Source organism: Ictidomys tridecemlineatus, chromosome 2, assembly GCF_052094955.1.
Source record: "Ictidomys tridecemlineatus isolate mIctTri1 chromosome 2, mIctTri1.hap1, whole genome shotgun sequence".
Taxonomy (NCBI): Eukaryota; Metazoa; Chordata; class Mammalia; order Rodentia; family Sciuridae; genus Ictidomys; species Ictidomys tridecemlineatus.
Window position 1 is genome coordinate 224,971,727 of NC_135478.1, and position 15,737 is coordinate 224,987,463.

Here is a 15,737-nt window from a genome sequence, read left to right on the forward strand (position 1 = left end):
CACCCGCAGCACCACCCTTCCTAAGGCTGTGTCAGTTGTCTCTGGTGCCACCAATTACCTGGCAGAAAGAGGACTCCTGTGGCCAGTGATCTGTGTGTTTTTCTGAAGGTCTTCCTTAGTTGCTCTGTAAAGTTGACATTATGGAGTGACATATTGTTGAATCAGAGTCACCCAGACTAGATTTTCATCAGAATTACCAGCTCCCTCACTAAAAATACAGACCACCCCTAGTCTTTCTGATTAGTTCTGATTGGAATCTTACAACTTTAACTTTGAGTGGAGGGATCACAGTCCCTTGCTAATGTCCATCCTAACATCCAGTAATTCTAATAGGCAGGAAAATGGTATTGGAACTTACGTTTGTAGACGTAAATGATATTCCAGGATATGATATGTGCCATGGCCTGACAGTAGCAGGTACAATTGTGAAGGTGGTAAAACCCAGGGTGTGGTCAGGCAGCTTTAGAGTGCTTATTAGACACACATAAAGACTAGGGGGTATAGCTCGGGGGTAGAGCATTTGACTGCAGATCAAGAGGTCCCTGGTTCAAATCCAGGTGCCCCCTCTTTTTGCACTCAATGAACACAGTGTTCTGTTTCCAACTTTTTTCTACCACACAGATTCAGCTGTGAATATGGAGAGAGACGAGGAGGCTAGGTGTTCAGTATCACACATCATTACCCTAAGTACATGAATGAAGACACAAAGGATGCGACTACACTTTGTGTACAAATAGAGATAGGAAAAATTGTGCCTATATGTGCAAAATAAAAAAAAGTAACTGAGAAACTAAAGTGCAGTCACTATTTCCTCAAAAAAAATCATATGGTTTTTTGGTTACTTCTTACTGACTCATTAGCTCTTATGGATAAATCTGATCTAGTACTAGACTGAACAAAAACTATTTTTAACAATAAAAGTACTCAAAAGGAAAAAAAAAAGCTGGACTCTGATTGTATCATGAGACTCTTTGACCTCTTGTCACTGAATTAGTGAAAGAGATAAAAACAGAGCAAGGGCAGATTCTTTGGCTGCTGTTATGCCACATGTGGGGTGCTGGGAGCTCCCCAGATCTTCTGGAGTGAAATCAGCCTGTGATTAAGGCAGAGCGGGGCTTTGGGATGGCAGTGTGCATTTATGAGAGATTTGGCAAATTCAAGTCATGCCGAATCTCTAAGACTACTCAATCTCCCTCGTCAGCTGGGCTCACATTTACGTCTTTAAGTCACCTAGAGTCTGACTTTTAGTAGAGTGAGGATTCTCATTTTTCATATGAAAAATAAGTTATTTCAGTACCATTTGTGGAACAATTTGTACTTCCACCATGAACTTGTAATTCCAGATTTTTTTTTCACCAACTGTGGATTGATCCCAGAACCTGGCACATGCTAGGCAACACTCTACCACTGAGCTACAGCGGTGGACCTTTTCATTATTTTTAAATTTTGAGACAGGGTCTTACTAAGTTGCTCAGGCTGTCCTTGAACTTGCAACCTTCCTGCCTCAGCCTCCCAAGTAGGGAGTATCACAGGCATGTGCCCCAGTGCCCACTGTAATTCTGCTTTCATGATGTCACTCTCCCACATATTCATCATCCCACCAGGAAAACCTTGAAAGTAGAAGTAGGTGCTCTTCAGAGCTACGCTGGGACTCAAGCACCAGCTGGACTGTGGGTCTAGGTGGAGCAGACACGGCCGCCCTTTCACCCTTAGGCTCCCACTATGCATGGCCACACCTGCTGTCCCACCCACTCGTCTGTCTCTTCCTATGCTCACTAGGTTAGTTTCCTTCCCTTGATTAGTCTCACAGCTGGTAGCACAAGTTCTACCCATTCATTTTGATATCTGAAAGTGCATGGCTGTTCTTAAATTTCTTCTGTTCTTGATTTTATACTGTTTCTTCAAGTTCTGCTAAAACTTGCAAAACCATTTTAGTCTTTGCTGAAATTACATGGACAAAAATAATGAAATTGGAGATTAACATTTTTATAATATTGAGACCCTCTTTCATGAATATGGTATCATCTCCATTAATTCAGATTTCCTTTATGCAATTCATTAATATTTTATATTTTTGTTCATAAAGAACAATAATATACATGTATTACTTTATTTCTTGTTATCATATGGTTTTTGGTTTTGTTATTGAAGTGGCACCCCCTTTCTCCACAGAAAAGCCTGCTTCACCATGGCTGATTTTAGGACTGTCAGCAAAAGAGTCCATTTGATAAACTTTCTATTTTCGTGTAACCCTGTTTACTTGGCCACTGGCCCAGAAGATACCAGCACTCCAGGTGCTGGACACCCCCTTACTAGTTTTCACAAACGTATCCAGTATAGTACTTTGTAGAAATGTGCAAACAAGGCCTCTGGCCTTGAGCTGGGCTTCACAGAGATGTCTACATTTTAAAGTTACAAATGGGCCCATGGTAACAGCTGCAGGGGGAGGAAAGAAAGGGGAGCAGAAGCTCTCCCCTTCTCAGGTGTTGTCCTTGAAGAGTTAACATGCTCAGAACAGTGAAAGAAAAAGCTGCTTTTATGTGAACTTCTGCAGACTGTGAACTTTTGTGCCCCTCCCCTTACATGCTGGATATAAAACTCTGAACTTGGGGTTCAGGGGATTGATTGATTACAGCAAAGGCTGTACCCTCTGAACCTGGCTGCAGCCAAATAAAACTGTTTCCTGCCATCTTCGGTGCCTTGCCTTATTTGTCCCTACAACATTATGAATAGATTTTTTTTCCATTAATTCCTTATTTAGTTGATTACTGTTGATACGTGAGGAATGATATTCATTGCTCTAGGCTGATTTTCTATTGAGTGGTCTTGCCAACTATCTTGTTAGTTCTAGTATTAGTTCATTTTTGTTGCTAAAACAAAGTACCTGAGACTGGATAATACATATTAAGAAAAAAAGGTTTATGTAGTTTACAGTTTGAATGATGGCACCTTAGGACTTGGTTCCCAACCTCCAGAGAGTTAGCAGAGAAAATAGCAGATGATAAATATGTAGGTATCCTGGATGTGGCGCCATGACTGAAAAGGTGCTAATGAGAGGTTGCACATAAGTGGGGGTATAGCTCAGGGGTAGAGCATATGACTGCAGATCAAGAGGTCCCTGGTTCAAATCCAGGTGCCCCCTACTTTGTCAGACTTTTAATCCCTGAGGTGCATCCAGTGTCCTCTCAGGAGAGGACCAAGGAGGAAAATGATGAACCAGATCAAACTCTTTGTTCTATGGCATCTTGAGGTGCTGACTCAGTAGCCCTAGGTGCTCTGTAGGGTTCACTATGGAGGGACACCTTGTGATGTGCAGCAGGTGCCTTCAGCCCAAGTGAGGGTCGGAGGAGGAGGGGCTGCAGGCAGGGACAGTGGCCAGATGGTGGAGGGGGACCACTGTGGGGAGGTGTGGCAGGTTGGAGGAGCTGTGGGTGAGGAGAAGGAGACCAGCTGTGGAGGCAGAGTCCTGCGGGCCCCGTCTGAGGAGCAGGAGGGGATTCGCAGGCACAGGCCCCTTGTGCGCACTTCCTTTGCTCACTGGACATGGTTTAGAAAACAGTGTGCTTTCCTCCTCCAGGTCCCAGTGCTGAATCTTCCCACAAGGAGGGACCAGAAGGGACTGGGTCACTTTGTTCCACTCCCTGGCTTTCTCCTGCCCCTGAGGTGACCTCTGTGCCCCAGCCCTTCAGTGCTCTTGGCTCTGCCTCTTTCTTTGGGTGGAGAAATTCTCTTGCATTGGTTTCTTTTTCTTCTCATTCTGTCCCCAGCCTGTGCACCCCCTTCCGTGTTTTGAGGGCCCCCAGTGGTGTGAGCCTTGTGAGAAAGGCTCTGCTTGCAGCCTCAGAAGCCAAAGTCAAGGCCCCTTCCTCCCTTTGTCCCTCTGTCACTTCTGGCCCACCAGGTGCCCGAGACTCACACTGCACATGCAGACTGAGTGGCACAAATGCAGGGCAGCTCCCCACTGGTCCTCGCTGTGTTCTAAAGTCCTGTGAGGCAACTTGGGAGACTCAAAGACGTCACCTCTTTACATTGGAAGTTTACTTCATAGTGCTCAAGTATCTTCCTGGCCAAAGCAGAAAACATTGTGTCACTGTCCTCATGATCTTTGCTTCAGCCTCCCTGACCCTCCGTAGCTCTCCAACTCCATATGCTGGGCCCTTGAGATGGCGGCTCTCACTCTGCGTCCTTAGTCCCCCGTGGTCTTTGGTCTCATGGTGGAGCCTCTAGGGGAAAGGTCCACAGGGAGGAGAGGCCAGTCCACTTCAGTGCATCCAGCAGGCCTGAACTGGGCACTGAACCTGTGTCAGGCCCTCCCCTACCAGCTGAGCTGGGCTGCTGGTTTGAGGCCAAAAGGGAGTCCTGGTGTCTCTGGGAAGGGGTCACCATTCAAAGACCAGGGCTAGAAGCTGAGAAGAGAGAAGGGCAGAGAGTGAAGGTGCAGGGCCATCCCTAGGAACAGCACGGCACACGGGGGAGGAGGGGGAGGAGGAGATGGACTCAGGGGGCAGGAGAGGGCGAGGCAGCTGCTCAAACAGGCAGTCTCCACACTGACGTCCCCACAGTCAGGAGGTCACAAGTGCAGGGAGCTGGGCAGGGAGGTTTCTAGAAGTTGTGGGATAGGCCCATGGGGAAGAATGGGGAAGTTGACAGCTTGAGTGAGGTCTCTCTCACCACCAAAGAGTGGGGAGCAGGGAAGGAGAAAGTGCTGTGGAGTGATATTGGCCCAATGATATTGTAGTATCGGGTGCATGTAAAAATATGTAACAAGAAGGGGCTGGGGTTGTGGGTCAGTGGTAGAGCGCTCGCCTTGCACATGCGAGACCCTGGGTTCAATCCTTACCATCACATAAAAATAAATAAGTGAAGTAAAGGTATAAAAACAAATAAATAAAATTAAAAAATAAAAATAATATGTAACAACAAGTCTTGTCATTATACCTGTAATGAACCAATAAAAATGTGGGGAAAAAGAATCTTTTTTGCCACATCTCTCATTCATTCTTTTTCCCATCTTCCTCCCTCCTCGTCCTCCTCCTCCTTGTCCTCCTCCTCCTCTTCCTGTGGAGGATTCATGGGGATATATATACACAGACATATTTGATTCATTTTTCCCAATTTACCCTCTTTATAGTTTTTTTTTTCTATTTTGTGGTTTGAAAGTTAGGGTTGTTTTGTTGGTTTATTTTACTTTAATGTATTTTTTTCTCTGTCTCTCTTTATTCTAAAGGCAAATCATCTTGTTATCTCTTTCTCTCTCCTTACTGGATTTTTCTCTTTTATTTATTTTCCACTCCTTTACAGCCATCACTTGCTAGATATCTTCTGCTTTCTCTGTTCACATTTTGAACATTCTCAACATTCCGTGCCTTCCTATCACATTTCGTTTTGTTTCCATGAGCTGTATTTTTGCCTTATTGTAGAGCGATTTGGTCTATTTAACTCCGGCCCCACTGTTCTTCATACTATGAATGGAGTAGTTCACCCCTGCAATTTACTTTAATGACAGATCCAGTTCGTGGCTACTTCCTGTTTTTGCTATTGACATTTACAGACCCAGCATCCATGGTTCTGTGCTCATTTGTGTGGTACGTGTCAGAGTGGCCCTGGGCTGTTGTTTAATGCTGTGTATTATTTGCTTGTGCTGTTGCTATTATCTGTTTCCCTCTGTTCTGTGAGGTTCCAGGAATCTATGGTGACACTACAAGTTCACAGTGTAGAGATTCTGCTCCTGAACTAAAGCCAGACAAGAGACAGCATATCTTGCTGCACACAAAAATTAACCGAAGAACTTCAAGGAATAAAAGAGATAAAACCCACAAACTTATGTCCCAGACCCAAGTAGGACTGAATATGGGGCTCCACAGGTCCCTTTCATGGACATCTATCTATTCCAAAAGCAAAAACAAAGAGAATTAACTCAAAGGCTGTGGACACCACCACTATGTTGTGTGTCAATCTAGATCACTCCCATTTCTCTTTATCATGAACAAAGTTATTAAATGAAGAGGAGCAATCACAGACGGTGGATCCCATATACACTGCCTTATACAACACAGACTGGCATACCTATAAGAACAACATATTTCTTTTGAGATGTACAGAGAAAGTATAATCCTCAGGCTCTGGCACAGTACACATTCTATCAAAATACGCTAATCATCACCAAATAAATAGCAGGGAAACTATATTACAAAATCCATTTGGAAATTCGGTAGAAAATCCACATCAGCCCGATATCCCAGAACACTGTGGCAAGAGAAGGTTGTGCCATTGAAAGGCCCACACATAAGAGTGGAAGAAAAATCCTTCTCAACAGATCATAAAACCCAACACAGGAATACAAAAAAAAAAAACCCTGAAATAACAAGGTAACTTATTGCCTCCAAATGTTCATAATTCACCAACAACTGAATTCAAGGATATCAAAGTGGATTAAATAGGGGATGCAAAATTCAAAAGAATGTTAAAAATGATAAATGAATTCCAAGGGAACACACAGAAGCAACTGAATGAATTAAGGAAATCAGTACAGGATAAAAATGAGAAGTTTAACAACAAATAGAGATCCTGAAAAACCAAACTGATGTTGGAAATGAAAGACTACAAATCTAATAAAGTATTTATTGGAAGTCTCTGTAATAGGGTAGAATCTCAGAGCCAGAATACAAAGTGGACAGCCTTGATCATTCAAACCATATTAAAGAAAGGAAAATAGTCATAACCAACCCATGAGACTGATATGGATTTTCAGGTACAGGAGGCATTCAGAACCTCAAATAGATAAGATCAGAAATTAATCTCTGCATGACAAATGATAATAAATATGACTAACATGTAGAACAAAGATAGAATCTTAAAATCCTCAAGAGAAAAATGTCAGGTTACACTTAGAGACAAGCCCATCAGAATTATTTTTTATTTCTTGATACGGACTATAAAACCCAGAAGGGCTTAGAATGATGTGTTGCAGGTACTAAAAAAAAAAAATGACTGTCCACCAAGATTGCTAGAGCCAACAAAGGTATCCTTTAGAATCAAGAAGCAATTAAAACCTTCCAAGATAAGAAGAAACTACAAGAACTCATGACCACTAAGTTGGCACTATAGAAAATATTGAATGAAATACTACATATAGAAGAAATAAAAAAACCCTCACAGCTTGCAAATGAACTAATCTCATTTATTAAGAAAAATATGCCAAACTCTGCATCAGAGATTGTATATTTTATCCTATATGTGATAGAAATAGAGAAAAAAGGAAAATAAAGTTGGAGATATCTTCTGAAAATTGAAAGGAGATCAACAGAATAGAGGAGAGGAACCAGGAGGAAGAAGAAGATGATGGAAAGGCGAAATACTGGAGAATGATATTGGTCAAAATGTGTTGCACACAAGATCCCTAGGTCCCCCTTCTCGGAGGATCAAGTTAGGGGTTCTCAGGAAGAAACCAAAAATCTTTTCTCTTGTGCATCCCAGACCCCACCCAGGGTCTGTTGAGCAGGCAGCTCTTATGGTCTGGCTTCTCAAATTGAGTGTGAAGAAGGTTTTAGCTGCAGACATCCAAGATTTTTATTCCTTACTTCCATCCAGTTTCTAAGGAGGATGGGTACTGGTTATACCTGCAATTATATAGACAGGAAGTGGCGTGGTCTGGCAGGAAGGAAGTGTATGATGGCAAAGCACTAACACACACACATCTGCAGGTGGAGAACCCAGGGTGTGGCAATCCAGGTATAAAATGCTTATTACACATACATAGCAGCAGGGGGGTATAGCTCAGGGGTAGAGCATTTGACTGCAGATCAAGAGGTCCCTGGTTCAAATCCAGGTGCCCCCTCATTTATATACTCTTCAGTAGTTACCTTAACCAGTACCTCTTTGGTGGATTCTGAGTGACACTGAGATCTCCATTGGGTGGGGTTTCTAGAAACCACCTTAGATCCTGCTTCTCAGAGCTCCATGACATGGAGTCACAATAATATTGTTTTTATGTATAGGGCCTATGTACTCAACCCTACTTCCCTACTATCATCACCGAAGACCCGCAAGGCCACCTTGACTTGGAGTCCCCCACCTCATGAGTACAGTGCACACACAGTAGGTCTCAGAAGCCACCTGGAGTCCCCTTCCCACCTCCTTGTGCTTCTCTTTCTCTTTCATCCTTGCACATTTCATCTTCATCCCTTGTTCACACTCAAGGACAAATGGCACTGGTTTGTCCAGAGCTGGCCACTGGGTGATGAGATGTGTTTCTGCATTCCCAGGTCCCTAACTGGCAGTCTATGGTGGGGGACGGGGCTGAGACTGTGCTAACAAGGACCAGCAAAATGAAGAGGTGAAGACCTGAAGGAGGCTGCAGATGTCAGGAGGGTTCCCATCCAGTTCCAGTCAGTGCTCACTGAATTTCACTGGTTTCAGAACACTGTTTTCTACTGGGTTTGGTGTTGTCTCATTCTTATATTTCTAAGGCCTTGCGATGTGACGTTAGATTATTTATTTGGTATCTTTCTATTCTTTTAAAGTATGAGCTCAGTCCTGTGAACTTTCCGTTGAGAACCGCCTCCATACTGTGCCAAAGGTTTTGATATGTTGTATGACTATTCTCATTTTCCTCTAAGAAATTTTAAGTTTATCCTCTGATTTGTTCTGTTATCCATTCATCATTTGAAAGTGTATTATTTAGTAACCAGGTCTTAGAGTAGTTTCTATTTTTTTACTTATTGTTGATTTCTAATTTTATCCCATTATGATCTGATAGAATTCAAGGTATTATCTCTGTTTTTTTTGTATTTGTTAAGATTTGCTTTGTGCCTGAAAGATGGTCTGTTTTAGAAAATGTCCTGGGTGGTGCTGAGAAGAAAGCGAATTCAGTCATTGATGGATGAAATATTCTAAAAATGTCTGTTAAGACCAAATTATTGTTTTTAGTTCTGTAGCAACTTTATTTAGTTTGTGTTTGAATTATCTATCCAGGCATGAGAGAGGTGTGTTACTGTCTCCCAGTATTATGTATTGTGGTCTACTTGTTTCATTTTTAAGTGTTTTTTTCCTTTTTAGTTTACAGGACAATAGAATCTGATTCTTAATGTTGAGAAGGGTTTGTTTGCTGTACAGAGATACTCCATTGTTTTGGGGCATGAATATTTATGATCATTATCTCTTGTTTTTTGATTCCCTTAATCATTATGAAATGACTTCTTTGTTTCTTCTGATTAATTTTGGCTTGGAATCCACTTTATGTGAAGTGAGAATAGTAACCCCTGGTTCTATGGATGCAAATGCCAGTGGCCATTTCCACCTTTGCTCTGGGGTAGCCAGTCTTTGATGAGGTACTATAGAGCCAGACAAAAGGTGCAGTGCAAATCCGTGGCAGTGTGACCTTGACTAGCACCCTCTGTTAGTGAGCAAACTTTTCTTTCTTTCCAATTCACCTCTTCTCCATTTCCAAGGAGTCAGGTTCATAGTTTATCTTTGTTACAAGTTGTGAGCAACACCCTGCTCCTTTGCTCTCTTTGGGAGACCTCATTTCCTGGTTAGCTGTGAAGACCAAGGATATGTGACGTGAGATCCCAGCATCCTCATGCTCTTCTATCTTTAACTCTTGTCTGTCAAATCTCAGAGAAGGAAACAACCTGTCTCCTCCTCCCCAGAGCAAACCATGTGTTCCTGGTCTACCCAGAGTGAGATGGTCATACATCTCGGGATGGTTACCATGGTGGACACTGAGGGTTCCACGTGTGGGTGAGGATGTGTGACCGCACCCACACTCACCTGCTGGTGCAGTGGAATCTGGTGTGACAACTCAGACCCCCGTCTGGCATCGTCGATACTGAAAACATGAATTCCTAGGATGGAGCAGTTCTGTTCCTAGATATAGACCCCAGAGAGTGTCCATGCACATGCAGGAACATCCAGCAGCATTGCCCTCAGGAGCCCACCCTGGATACACATGGAATGTCTGTCGTCAGTGGGACAGACAGACAAATCATGCTGCAGTCAGCCATGGAACACAGAGCAGGAATGGAAAACAACAAATGATTGTGACAGTGGACAGATGTGGATGGATCTTATTGACGTGAGGATGGGTGAAGGGGGCCAGACTCAGAGTATCTCCTGTCTGATTCCATGTAGATGCAGCTGCACAGCAGGCCAACTCATCCACGCTGATGTTCTTGGGAGGAGGCAATAACAAGGAGGGAGTCCACAGGAGCCTCTGAGTGCTACAGACTGACTGTGCCTTGACTCAGGTGGTTACACGTGTGCATGCATCAACCTCCATCAACCTCTCCATGATAACTCACTTTATTGTATATGCTGTACCTCCTTAAAATAAATAAAAGGAAACATGTCAATTACATTTTCATTTCTTGAGCATCTCATTTGATTCATTCATAATATCTATATGTTCATTTTGGTAATCTTTGCTCCTCAATTCAGATTAGAATTATTTCTTATGAAAGATACTCTGATTTATTCAAATATTTTCATATTTGGGGACTTTGCAGGTTGAATTCCATTGTTTATTGGTTCTCTTTACTCACTGAATGGAGCTGGTTCCTCATGAGCCTATGTGTTCAGCAAACAGGAAGAACTTAGTATGTACTATTTGAAGTGTTCTACAAGGATTAAGCCATGTAGTCTACAAACAACCCAACAAGTGTGCACTCTTATTATCTTCATTTTACAGGTTCACAAATGAGGCACAGGGAGAGTGTCCTGCCCCTAAAACTAAAACCCAGGCTGTCAGCCTTCAGAGTCAAAGTTGTGGGCATCTGTGTCACCCTGCTCCTGCCAAGCTGCTGAGAGCATGTCCTGCTCCTTGAGCTCTCTTGGTGTTGGTTCTTCAATATTCAGATTCCTAAATCTACTTCCACGTCTGCATCATTCTCTGTGTATATTAACTGGAGGAGAAGTTGGAAGGGTTATCATTTGTTGTAGATTTTAATTTTGTAGAACGTGCTCTGAACTGAGCATTGGGAGGAGGGTCAGTCCCAATTGTGAGGAGGTGTGTAAGAGCAGACACCTGTATCACTGGAGTGTGCTCTGGTAGGTCCCACCATGAAGGTGTGGTATTTGACTGTGAGGGCCATTCTAGCAGCCAGTGCTTCTCCACGCTGCTACCTGCACAGGGCCCCAAAATTGGGAAGACACAGGCTGAGGACTGTTGTGGAGGGGAGGCTGTCTGTTGTAGGCAGCAGGGTGGTGAGTTTCCTCTGACCCAGGCTTACCAGCTGCCGAGAGCTCCCATCCTGAGGTAGTGACTCATACATCACAGGTTGTCTGTAGTGGCTGTAGGACTCAAAGACATAATGAAGCCCCATAAAAGTAGCAGGGGGTATAGCTCAGGGGTAGAGCATTTGACTGCAGATCAAGAGGTCCCTGGTTCAAATCCAGGTGCCCCCTACTCAGGCAGAATTTTGGCCTTCCCTTATAAAGGAACTAAACTGTGCATTAATCCATCTGATGGATTAACTATTTCCATGGACTAACTGGGTGGTAATTGGAGGCAGCTGGGGTATACCTGGAGGAAGTAGCCACTGGAATATCACTGGGGTTATATTTAGTTCCTGGAGGATCAATCACTGTCTCTGCTTCCTGCCTGCCATGAACTGAGCCAATTTCCTTTGGTACACTCTTTCTCCATGATACTCAGCCTCATTTGTGGCCCAAAATACAGGAGTCAGATAACCATGGACTGACCCTCTGAATTTATGAGTCTAAAATCAACTTTTATTCCTTAAAAGGGGTTCTTGTGAAGTATTTTGGTCACAATTATCATTTACATATGAGGTGTCCCCAAAAAGATAATGTGCGAGAAAATGCAAGAAGGTGTATAGGTGAAGTGATTGGGTTATGAGAACATTAACATTATCAGTGCATTTAGGATTTACCTGGTTGGTAACTGAAGTAGGTGGTGTGTGGAGAGAGGAGGTGGGTGACTGGGGACTTGCCTTTGGGGTATATATTTTGTCCATGGTGATGAGAATCTCTCTCTGCTTTCTGGAGTGATGTCCTGACCTGCTTTCCTCCACCACACCCTCTGCCATGATGTTGTGCCTCACCTGGAGACCTGCAGAATGGAGCTGGCTGGGATGGAATGAACCTCTGAAAACACGAGCGCCACACAAACTTTACCTCCTTAAAATTTCTCTTGTCAGGTGGTTTGGTCACAGTGATGAAATAAAAAAACTGACTAAGAGAGTCACAGTAGTGAGAAGCTGACTAACACAGGCACAGATTAAAGCAACAGCTCAAACCTGTCTCTGAGCCCGATCCTACAGGGAGCTGCTGGAGGCACATGGGATCCCTAGGTCCTTTCCCAGAGGGTGGCGGTCTTACAGGGAAACCAGGTTTGCTCTTGCCATCCCAGACCCCAACCCCAAGTATAAATTAGAATCACCTGGACAGTCTATCAAAGTGCCATTTCCCAGTGCCACCCTCACCTTCAAAGGGTCTGCTGAGCAGCCAGCTCTTGTACTCTGGCTCCTCTAGTCCAGCGTGAAGGAGGTTTCTGCTGCAGACATGCACCATTTTTAGGCCCCACATTCAGCCAGGTTCTAAGGAGGACGAAGGTGCTGGTTATACAACAGGTGTGTAAACAGGAAGGGGTGTGTCCTGGGGGAAGGTAGTGTATGATGGCAGAGCACTTAGCAAGTACACATGTCCAGGTGGAGAATTTTGGGTGTGGCCATCCAGGTTTAAGGTGCTTATTACACACATATGGCAGCAGGGGGTATAGCTCAGGGGTAGAGCATTTGACTGCAGATCAAGAGGTCCCTGGTTCAAATCCAGGTGCCCCCTACTCACGCTTACTTTTGACCACCTCTCCTACACAGATGCTTCAATTTCCTCTTCTTCTTCAGTGCATACCAGGATAAACATTCTCTTTATCACAAGCAGCCAATGCTGAGGCTCTACTATAGTATTCTTAACCCCAAGTATGGATTAGAATCATCTGAACAGCTTATTGAAGTGCCATTTCCTAGGCCCCACTTTGCACCCATTTTAGTACAACATTTTACAGGGAGAGGTTTGTCTCTTGTCTTCTTTTGCTGTTCCATGGGCAGTGTTGTGATCTTAAAGTGGGAGATGCCAACTGGGACCTTGAAGGTAGAGCACTAGAATAACTGGAGTGAAGGATTATGGCTCTTGTCCTTATGCTATGCCATGCCAAACCTGGACCACCTAATTGTACTTCCATGTGGGGGAAAAGGTACCTTCTGGTTTATTTGCTCATTAGTGTCCTGTGTTGGTTTTTGGCTATTTGTGTGTTCAGATGCACAGTCAAGTCTCATTCTATATAAAACCCCCAATGCAGCCCACACTCATGTCTGTTCCCCTCAAGGTCTTAGAACCTGCAAAGTCCTTCCTCACATCTCTCCTCATTTCTACCTCATCTTCTTGCTCCTACTGAACCTATTCATTATCCTCCTGTTGACCCTCTTCTCTTCTGTCTCTCTCTAGGCCATTATCGTAGGCAACCCTGTGACTCTCCTGTTTGTGCACCTATTGTGGACCCTACAGTTGCCACTCAGTCATGACTCCAGGTCCCCTGAGGACTTTACCTGTGGCCTCTCTTTCTTCCCCACAGCTCCTTTCTTGTTCAATGGATGCAAATGCTGGTAGCTATTTCCACCTTTGCTCTGAAGTCTCCAGTCTTTGCTGGAGTAAAGAATGGAGCCAGAAAAATGGTCCCATGCAAATCTGTGGCAGAGAGACCTCAACTATCACCCTCTGTTAATGAACAAAGGTATACATTATGTCGTTATACTCTTCTATTTTCTTTTAAAAAAATAATTGGGGAGTATGTGTCAGGGGTAGAGCATTTGACTGCAGGTCTCTTGTTCAAATCCAGGAGCACCCTGCAGTGTCACCTTCTACCTACCTGATTTAGCAGTCTCCTTATTAGAAAGGATTTTGGTCATCTTCCCCACTCTCCAGAGACTGTAATGGCTTCTCCAGTGTGCCTCCTCAGCATATTGAGGAGGTATGGTCACCCCTTTCCACAGTTTATCACCTCTGTGGATATAGCTTGTGCTCACTTAAAGCTTGGAGATATTTCTGTGCCTCTGAACCGGCAAGGGCGCTATCCAATCCCTGGAATACTGTGCTCAGCCAAATATTTTTCTGATTAGTTCAACATGGAATCATGAAAGTTTAACGGGGCTGGCGAAAGAATCCCTTGCCAATGTTCATCCTAGCATCCCAAAATTCTAATTGGCAGGAAAATGGTATTGGTATTTACACTTGTATTTTAAATGACTTTCAGGTTATAATGCATGTGAAGGTGTAACACTAGCAAGTACACATATGAAGGTGGTAAAATCCAGGGTGTGGCCAGGCAGCTTTAGAGTGCTTATTAGACATATATAAGCAGTAGGGGGTATAGCTCAGGGGTAGAGCATTTGACTGCAGATCAAGAGGTCCCTGGTTCAAATCCAGGTGCCCCCTCCTTTTGAACACAATGAAGAACTCAATGAAAATTGTTGGTAAATGGACTGAAATACAGAACATAATGTTAAGTGAAATAAGCCAGACTCAGAAAAATCAAGGAATGTTTCCTCTCCTATGTGGAAAGAAGGTGTGTAAATATCAAATATTATAAAGATAAAGGGAAGATCAGTGGAGTAGATGAAGGAAACAGAGGGAGACAGAATGGATGGGAAATAGGAAATGAATTTAACAAAATCACGTTTTATATATATATATATATATATATATATATATATATATATATATATATAGAGAGAGAGAGAGAGAGAGAGAGAGAGAGAGAGAGAGAGAGAGAGTAGCACAGAGAATTTCATCTTTATGAATATGTAGAAAGCATCAATGAAAAATCAGTGAGTGAAAAGAAGATCAATAGAGTGGTGACAGGAGTATAAAGGAGGGTAAGAAGAGGGGATGAAATTCAAACCAAATTCCATACATGTTTTATTTCATCAAAATTAACCCAACTTATGTAAAACTTTAATGCACTAATAAAAAATAATAGAAAATTTTTTTTCTCAAAGAGGGATAGAGTTGACATTTGTGGGGAAAGAAAAAAAGAAAAGAAAAAAAATAACCCAAATTTTTTTCCCTAGCAGCCATAAGAAATTCCAGAAAACCCCAGGCAGTATTTGATTCTTCAAGACTGCTAAATTATGATGTAAATTTAATTTACAGCTTCCCAGGTGTGATAACTTGGGGATCTGATCTGGAAAGTGAGATCCCAAGAATTGCCATAGGATTTGTAGAACCTGCAGTATTCCTAATCAGAAGAACTCCAAGCCTTCTCTGCCATCTGAAGGCCCTCCTGCTCTTCCACTGAGCTGACCCTGTTCCTCTCTTGCTTCTCCTCTTATCTCAGACCTATTGCCTCTTTCTGTTGATCAATAACATGAGAAAATTCCAGCATACCAACTGCTGAGTCACACCTTGCAGGTGGAGATTTAAATGCCAAAATAATCACTAGACTATGCTTATTCATAACACTAAAAATCGGGGGGATGTATGTAGAAATGAATTCATGATAGCTGTAGACCAAGGAGAGAAAAAAGTAATGTTAAACTCTATGGAGTTCCTTATTGTTTTGAATTATGGATTCAGTGTTCTACCTGGAGAAGATGGGGATTAGTTTTATTTTTGGCTCAACATGTTGGTTCAAACTGGAAATCAAATTATTTCAAAAACTGGTGGAAGCAAGATGCCAGAATATCCTTGAAAACTAAATCTAGATGGGAAAAGTGGGGTAC

General features: G+C 43.0%; 6 non-coding genes across 6 annotated transcripts; all 6 read left to right on the plus strand.

Moving 5' to 3' along the window:
* The first annotated feature begins 494 nt into the window (after positions 1–494).
* Positions 495–566, plus strand: Trnac-gca (transfer RNA cysteine (anticodon GCA)). The gene has a single exon. It is a non-coding gene; the product is annotated as a tRNA-Cys (tRNA).
* A 2,504-nt stretch (positions 567–3,070) lies between these two features.
* On the plus strand, positions 3,071–3,142 carry Trnac-gca (transfer RNA cysteine (anticodon GCA)). Its single transcript has one exon. It is a non-coding gene; the product is annotated as a tRNA-Cys (tRNA).
* Positions 3,143–7,765: 4,623 nt separating this feature from the next.
* Trnac-gca (transfer RNA cysteine (anticodon GCA)) lies at positions 7,766–7,837 on the plus strand. The gene has a single exon. It is a non-coding gene; the product is annotated as a tRNA-Cys (tRNA).
* A 3,494-nt stretch (positions 7,838–11,331) lies between these two features.
* Trnac-gca (transfer RNA cysteine (anticodon GCA)) lies at positions 11,332–11,403 on the plus strand. The gene has a single exon. It is a non-coding gene; the product is annotated as a tRNA-Cys (tRNA).
* A 1,326-nt stretch (positions 11,404–12,729) lies between these two features.
* On the plus strand, positions 12,730–12,801 carry Trnac-gca (transfer RNA cysteine (anticodon GCA)). Its single transcript has one exon. It is a non-coding gene; the product is annotated as a tRNA-Cys (tRNA).
* Positions 12,802–14,379: 1,578 nt separating this feature from the next.
* Positions 14,380–14,451, plus strand: Trnac-gca (transfer RNA cysteine (anticodon GCA)). The gene has a single exon. It is a non-coding gene; the product is annotated as a tRNA-Cys (tRNA).
* Positions 14,452–15,737: the final 1,286 nt, after the last annotated feature.